Source organism: Ostrinia nubilalis, chromosome 16, assembly GCF_963855985.1.
Source record: "Ostrinia nubilalis chromosome 16, ilOstNubi1.1, whole genome shotgun sequence".
In the NCBI taxonomy this organism is placed as follows: domain Eukaryota; kingdom Metazoa; phylum Arthropoda; class Insecta; order Lepidoptera; family Crambidae; genus Ostrinia; species Ostrinia nubilalis.
In genome coordinates, this window is record NC_087103.1 from 2513787 (window position 1) to 2520981 (window position 7195).

General features: G+C 35.7%; 1 long non-coding RNA gene across 1 annotated transcript; it reads left to right on the top strand.

Annotated features, from left to right (window-relative positions):
• The first annotated feature begins 4012 nt into the window (after positions 1 to 4012).
• LOC135079084 (uncharacterized) lies at positions 4013 to 5984 on the top strand. Its single transcript, XR_010258725.1, has 3 exons — positions 4013 to 4228; positions 4499 to 4685; positions 5607 to 5984. It is a non-coding gene; the product is annotated as an uncharacterized LOC135079084 (long non-coding RNA).
• The last annotated feature ends 1211 nt before the right edge of the window (positions 5985 to 7195 follow it).

Sequence of the window (7195 nt, forward strand, 5' to 3'; positions counted from 1 at the left end):
TGACAGTCTTAAAAACGGTTCTTATTACTAAGTAAGAAACAAGTTTTGATGAAACCGTTTGTTTTATGTGACTACTAGCTTCCGCATTTTCGTGTTTTAGGCGTACCATTGTATAGTAAAACCGTAAAAACTGATAAAACACGAATAATTCAATGTAAGTTTACAGGAGACACCGGTTGAAAAAGAAATTATCTTGAAAATTAAATCTTATTTAGATACTAGCTTTCCGCCCGCGGCTTCGCCCGCGTGGAAATTTGTCTGTCACAGAAAAACTGTATCGCGCGCGTCCCTGTTTCAAAAACCGGGATAAAAACTATCCTATATCCTTTCCCGGGACTCAAACTATCTCTATGTCAAATTTCATCAAAATCGGTTTCGTGGTTTAGTCGTGAAAGCAAGACAGACAGAGTTACTTTTTCATTTATGATATTAGTATAGATTGTTGTTCTCCATCTTAACGCGAAATACCACAAACTGATATCTCAGAAACTAAAACACCTCCAAACTTGAAATTTGTCGGGTAGGTTTCTTAAAGAGACATCCGCTAAGAATGAATTTTACGAAACTCCACCCCTAAGGTCCTTTTCACACGTCCCGGTTGCCGGCTAACCGGCGCCGGGTATCCGGTGGTGAAGTGTATGGGCATGGTACGTAACTTTCACATGTTCCGGCGTAATTAATCCGGCATGCCCATACACTTCACCACCGGGTACCCGGCGCCGGATAGCCGGCAACCGGGACATGTGAAAAGGGCCTAAGAGGATGAAACGGTAACCACGCATAAGAAGTCAAGGGCGGCAGCTAGTGTAATATGTATAAATGTTTATTAATTAGTAAAGTTATCCCAATAATAATTGTTTCAAAAAGTTATTTATATCCAGAAATGCTGGAGTCTCGAAAGGATTTAAATAAATTACGTAATTAGAGAAAGCAATGAGCAAATCCCTCGGGAGTACACAAATAGAAACGTCCCAAGCTTACTCGTATTATGATTAATGATTCAGGGTATATCGGGACGACTTCAATTAATATTACACGAGTAATATGAAAGAGTAATTAGCGCAAATTGATGTATAATTGGAATAAAGGGTCATTTGAACACAGAGCGTTTTAAGACAAGTCTATGTATAAAAGATATCTGCATTAGCTTAAAAGTACCTGTATCTCACTACATTGTTTCCACTATTGCAACTCGAGTATAGTAGATTTTACAGCTTGAGAAGGCCCAGAGAACGAGAAACGTTCATTTTTGTCAATTTATGAGGTCCATCATGAGTAAGTAATTACATAAGTAAATTAATTAATAGTTGTTTGCAATAAATAAACAAATACTACATAATACGAGTATTGTCTTGACGTAAATACCTTCGTTATATCTTCGAATTAGAATGAATAAAAGGTACATTATTCTTACAAACAGCTTATAACCCAAAAAAATAATGGAGTAAGTACCAAGTAAGTGATATTCCACGCACGGCACCATGAGAAGGGGTTTCCATCAAAAAGTCAATATGAGCGGGCGCAAATAAATCTTCTTAGATAAAGAAGGACTGAGCCTCTCTGATGTCGGTCACTCACTTTTTATGTGCCCTTGGAGTTTCGTGCGATACATACGGATATCTAGGATGTTAGAATTCAAAAAACAAGAAAGGCTAAGGCCCTTTGCTCTACCTTGGCTCTCGAAATACTGAGTGAGATGACCGATTCTTGTTTTTAAAAACTTCTTGCAATGAGTTTTATAAGTTTTTAATGAGTTTTGTTTATGTGAGAAACTGAGAATATAGTAATTTGTATCGCACAAATTTTAATAGTCCCTTTACCCTTCCTGCTAAGCTAAAATAATATGCTTGCATTACGAGTGGGTTCACCACAATAGGCCAGCGGCGGCGAGGTTCGAACCAGCATTCGTCGGATCTTGAGTCAGTTAGACCGACACTTTCCCATTCAGCTATTGTCGCAAAACAATAACGCAACTACGTGCTAAATTATTTCAAGGAATACTTTGTAGATGGATACGACCTGCAAGCTTTCAAGAGGAGAGCGTATCTTCACCTTAAAGGCCGGCAACGCACCTGTAGATAACGCCCCTGGGTCTGCGGGTGCCATCAAGTGATCCGTCTGCTCGTTTGCCTCCTGTCACATAAAAAAAAAGACAAAAGAACATCACAACTGTATGTCTCAATATACATATAAAAGTAACACATCCGTCCAGTACGATATATGTTCTGATATATCTCAAGAACTGCAAGTTGAAGGTGCAGTAGCCAAAATATGATAAGGCGCTCGCTGGCACCGGACTGTGGGATTTGTTCTTTGTTTCTGAAAGTGTTGGATACGTGCCTAATTTTATTTGTTTTGAAGCTGGATGTGAAATGCTCCTCAAGATTAGGGCAAGCTTCTATTTCACAAGATTGGTGGTCAATATAACCTGTTTGTTGGACAGCTACAAAATTTTTGGCGGTTTTAGCACAGAATAATAATAAAGTACTACGTACAGAAGTTTTACTTCGCGAAGGTATTTAAAAAAATGTATGCTCAATGTCATTAACAATATGGTGTAATTTAGCTTGTCTCAAGAGTCAAGCACCTTTTTGTTGACAAACGTCAGTGATCTGTACTGCGCCGAAGCTATAGGGCTGACTTCGGTAAAATGATGTGACGTGAAGTGCCAAACCGCCAGAAAATGACGGAGGAAATACATGACTTAGCATGAATTATCTATCATGAATAATATTAACTACTTATTAACCTCTCAGTGTCTTCAGGTAAGTTAAAAAAGTACATTCTGAGTTTTTATTATTATTTAGGCAGTTAAATACTGCACAGTATTTAGTACACCATTTTCTTTGTTTTTTTTCCATCATACACAAGAATACGCGTGCGTGAGTCAATGCTCGCTAGTATGTGAGGCCTTGTCGAATAGTAATCCTGTAGGGTGCCTTCGTGCGTGTTTTGTTTTCAAAGATGAACAGGCCTGGTTTTAGTTAGAATCAGAATGCTTTGAAAAAGGTTTATTAATACTCGTACTCAACATTTTATTGCATCCATTATGTACCTAAAATTAGAACATTATGGGCTCTGTAGGGCATGGCATTTAGGAGAGAGGAGGACCACTATTATTATGAACCTAACTTTTACTACCTACATAGAGTTGATAGAGTGACTTTCAAACAGGATGAATTAATTGTGTTGCTTTTAACAAAGCAGCGTATCACAGATTATGTAACCTGTAGTTGTATTTACAACGAATAATTTAATAAGTTAAACACATTAAATTCTACCTAGCATTTTTGATTGATAGCTGCCATATTTATTATGGCTTATAGCGTAAGCTTCTAACTAAATATTTGAGAGGTTTCAACCAATAATAACAGTGACTTGAGTCTACACTCAAGTATCATACTTGAGCAGCCGTTCATACTACAAGCCTAACGCCCGTATTCACAAACGATGCTTCAAGCTTGCTTAAGTGAAGCAGCAAACCGAACGCACAGCGTTGAATAGAGCTATACTACCCGTTCGCTCTAAGTTTGCCGGTCCGTGGAATGCGCGTCCCCTCCCCCAAACGCAATTAGTTAGTGATTGAACGCAATTAATGTGTCTTATTTTACGCAAATACACAATTTTTATCAATATTAATAAATAAAAAATATTTTCAACATAGTTTGCTATAGTTATAGATAGACGCTTCCCTTCGAGTGATGTCATATCGCCAGCGGCAAACTTATCGCGAACAGATAGTAAGTTAGTTCGTGTGTCATCCTGTGCGTCCACGCGCACTGTGAGACCTCATAGTAACGTTTGTGAATACAGGCGTAAGGTGTAGTTTATCGATATGTTTTGGACACAAAAAGTAAAACTCTTGAAAAGTAAATTTATTCATGACGTCCAGAAACATTTTACCGTTGTTTTTAACCTCTCGCACATTCAACGTGGTTTCCCGTAATTAACCACAATGCAAACGAATGAACGCTTTCCAATTAAACGCAAATCACGAATCGCAATACTTGGACGAATAAACCACTGGACGCGTAACGAGTGACGTTTTCGTCTTTACCCCGCTAGCACTTACCAAGGCTAAATTAGCCATGGTAAATGTTGTCAGGTTGTCACTTTGTCAGTATGACGCGAGCTCTCGAAGAGTAAAAATATCACGAAAAATGGGTAAATGCGCCGTACTTTATTGCAAAAATTATTCCGGTCACACAAGAAATGTTTCTTATCACGCGTAAGTACATTTTAAATCTATTATAGTAGCTATTTTTTCGTAAAATAAATAAAATTTGATATGTAAACAAAATATGATTACGTCATTTTAAAAAGTACTCATTGTACATGTAAATGCTTAAAACATGTAGCATATTTAATTTAGTTGGATTATAGGTTTCATTCATTCATTCACATCTCATTTTTTATGACGTGAAGGGCTTGAAAAATGTCGATAAGTTTATCGATATACCAAACAAACTGAAACTGAAATTATTCAAATTAATTTTAGATTTCCAGTGGATCCAAATAGAAGGAGAAAGTGGATAGAGGCAGTCAGAAGACAAAATACGTGGATTCCAACTAAAAACCACTGCATTTGTAGCATTCATTTTGCGGAAGAATGCTACAATGCCAATTCTACGAAACAGAGAAAACTGCACAAAGATTCTATACCTACATTGAATTTGCCTAAATTTGTAAGTACAATCATTATCAAATTTTATTAGATATTTTATCTTAAAAGTCAACTAATTCACCAAAATATCAGTAGACACAAAACATTTATGGTTCAAATTGTGTAACTGGTATGGCTCAAAAGATAAGGAGACATATAAAGTGCCCTAAAGGGCTACCTTTTTTAGGGTTCCGTAGTCCTGACAAGGAACCCTTATAGTTTTGCTATGTCTGTCTGTCCGAGGTTTTGCTTGGAAACTATTGGCACTAGAGAGCTGTAATTTTGTGGAGGTATGTATATTAATCACGCCGATAAAACAGTAAGATAAAATTTTGAAAAAAAAAATATTACGGTAGCTAGTTGCTTTACATCTAGGGGTAGGTACATGTAAAGTGGGGGTGAATTTTTTTTATCTTCTACCTCATCGTGTGGGATATCGTTGGACAGGTCTTTTAAAATTGCTTAGGGGTTTCTAAGGCTATTTTTCCATTTAGAGATCTGTTTGCAAATTATTAAAGTTTAAAGTGCCAATTTTTTTTCGAGTCCCCTCTAAAAACTAAACCGTTAGCTTGAAAAATCTGGGAAAATTCGTAATAATAATTTATTTTATGAACTTTCAAGGAAAACTATAACGGTTAAGATACATCAGTTAGTTTAGGAGTAATAGTCATTTGACTCATGTATTATACTTAACTAATAAAAATTCCTTAGAAGAAAATACAAAAAGTTACTTTAGATGAAGTAATTGCTTGCTTCTAAAATATATTGTGTTAACGACGGACAACAACTACGGAACCCTACATTACGCGTGGCCCCCGCCCGACACACACTTGGTCGGATTTTTTTTTTAATTATCTTTGACATTCATAAGTGCCAAAACACTGGTCAAATTTGAATAAAATATTTATGATTTTGATAGATTTTTTTGTTTTGATAATTTTAGTCACATGAAACATAAGATGATGAGATCGACATAGATGGAACATACAAAACAAGCATACCAGTAAATGTAAGTAATAATTACACCTTTTTTGAAATATGTTGTACATCAAAATACTGGTCAAATTTGAATAAAATATTTTTGATGTTGATTGATTTTTTGGCTCTGGAAATTGCTCTGGAATCAATGAAGTTAGGATATACCGACGTCTTCAAAACCGAAATAAGTACTGGGAGGTCTTCTCGAATGACCTAAACATAAGAATATCAACAACATTAGATAAGAATTAAATAATCTCAGATAGTGCATCCGTACTGCAAGCGCTACAAAGCAATACATTGTCATAATGTTATCAAATTGTGTTTCATGAAATGTATAGAAATAGGCTTTTGATGAAACTTTTGTCCGTGACGTGAGACAGATTATAAATTTAACATTTGTTGAGACCAAAAGCTAGTTAGCAGTCGATCGTAACAGAATATTACTTGTTTATTGCTTTACGAATTTGATAATGATAACACAGCAAAAAAATATTTCACCTAGTTACCTACCTATATGAATAATTTGTAACATTATTTGTACCTATGATTTACCAATGGCACTATAATAAACACGATACAATAATTAATTATAGTCTTTCAATTAAAGAAACTTAATATTAAATCAATCCATAATTCATTTATATCTCGTTAGGTTCATTCATTCATTCATTTACATAACTATCGATAAAAATTTACGATCTTTTCCCAGCACTAAATGTCATTATTTGACAATTGTCAAACCTCTCCCCCCGCAAAAAGTGGTTGATCGTGTTTCCTTAGAAATCTTGTAGGTTTCGTGTCCAGTGGTTTATTCGTCCAAGTCGCAATATTAACGGATTATACATTTGTAATGAAAAAGCAAGTAAATATGTTTACGACAATATTTCTCTTAATAAAATTCGCTCAGCTACATTTTTGACTAATTAAAATCAAGGAAAGAAGACTACTAAAAAGTAATCCTTTAGTAAAAGATTAACCTAGCCACATTTTTACGCCCGACTGATAAAAAATCTTCTTTATTAATGTTATAAACAGTTTGTTTGTTTGATTTAATGCTCTATTCTCAGAAACTACTAGTTCGATTTCAAAAATTATGTTTGTGTTGGACAGCCCATTTATCAAGGAAGACTATGTACAGATATTTTTGTTGTAAAATCACCTATATCACAAATGAACAAGACGTCACAGTGTTACCTTAAATGTGCTATCAACTGCACCATCACACTACGACCAATAGAAGCAAGCATCAAAGAATGTAGCAAGAATGAATGAATGAATGTTGCGTAATCGGAAAAATTAGTCAAACGATTCAAGCCAATGTCACCGACTGACTCACTCATCACGAAATCTCAGAAACTACAAGTGCTAGGAGTCTAAAATGCATGAGGGTTCCTTTTAGAACGTAGGTGCTCACTAGACTGGATTTTGCGAAACTCCACTCCTAAAGGGGTAAAACGGGATCCTCGGGTACGAAGCCGCGGGCGGCCGCTAGTTATTTCTAAGTATCTTTTCTTCGTCTAAGTACAGAAAAAATATCAAGTTTATCTAAAT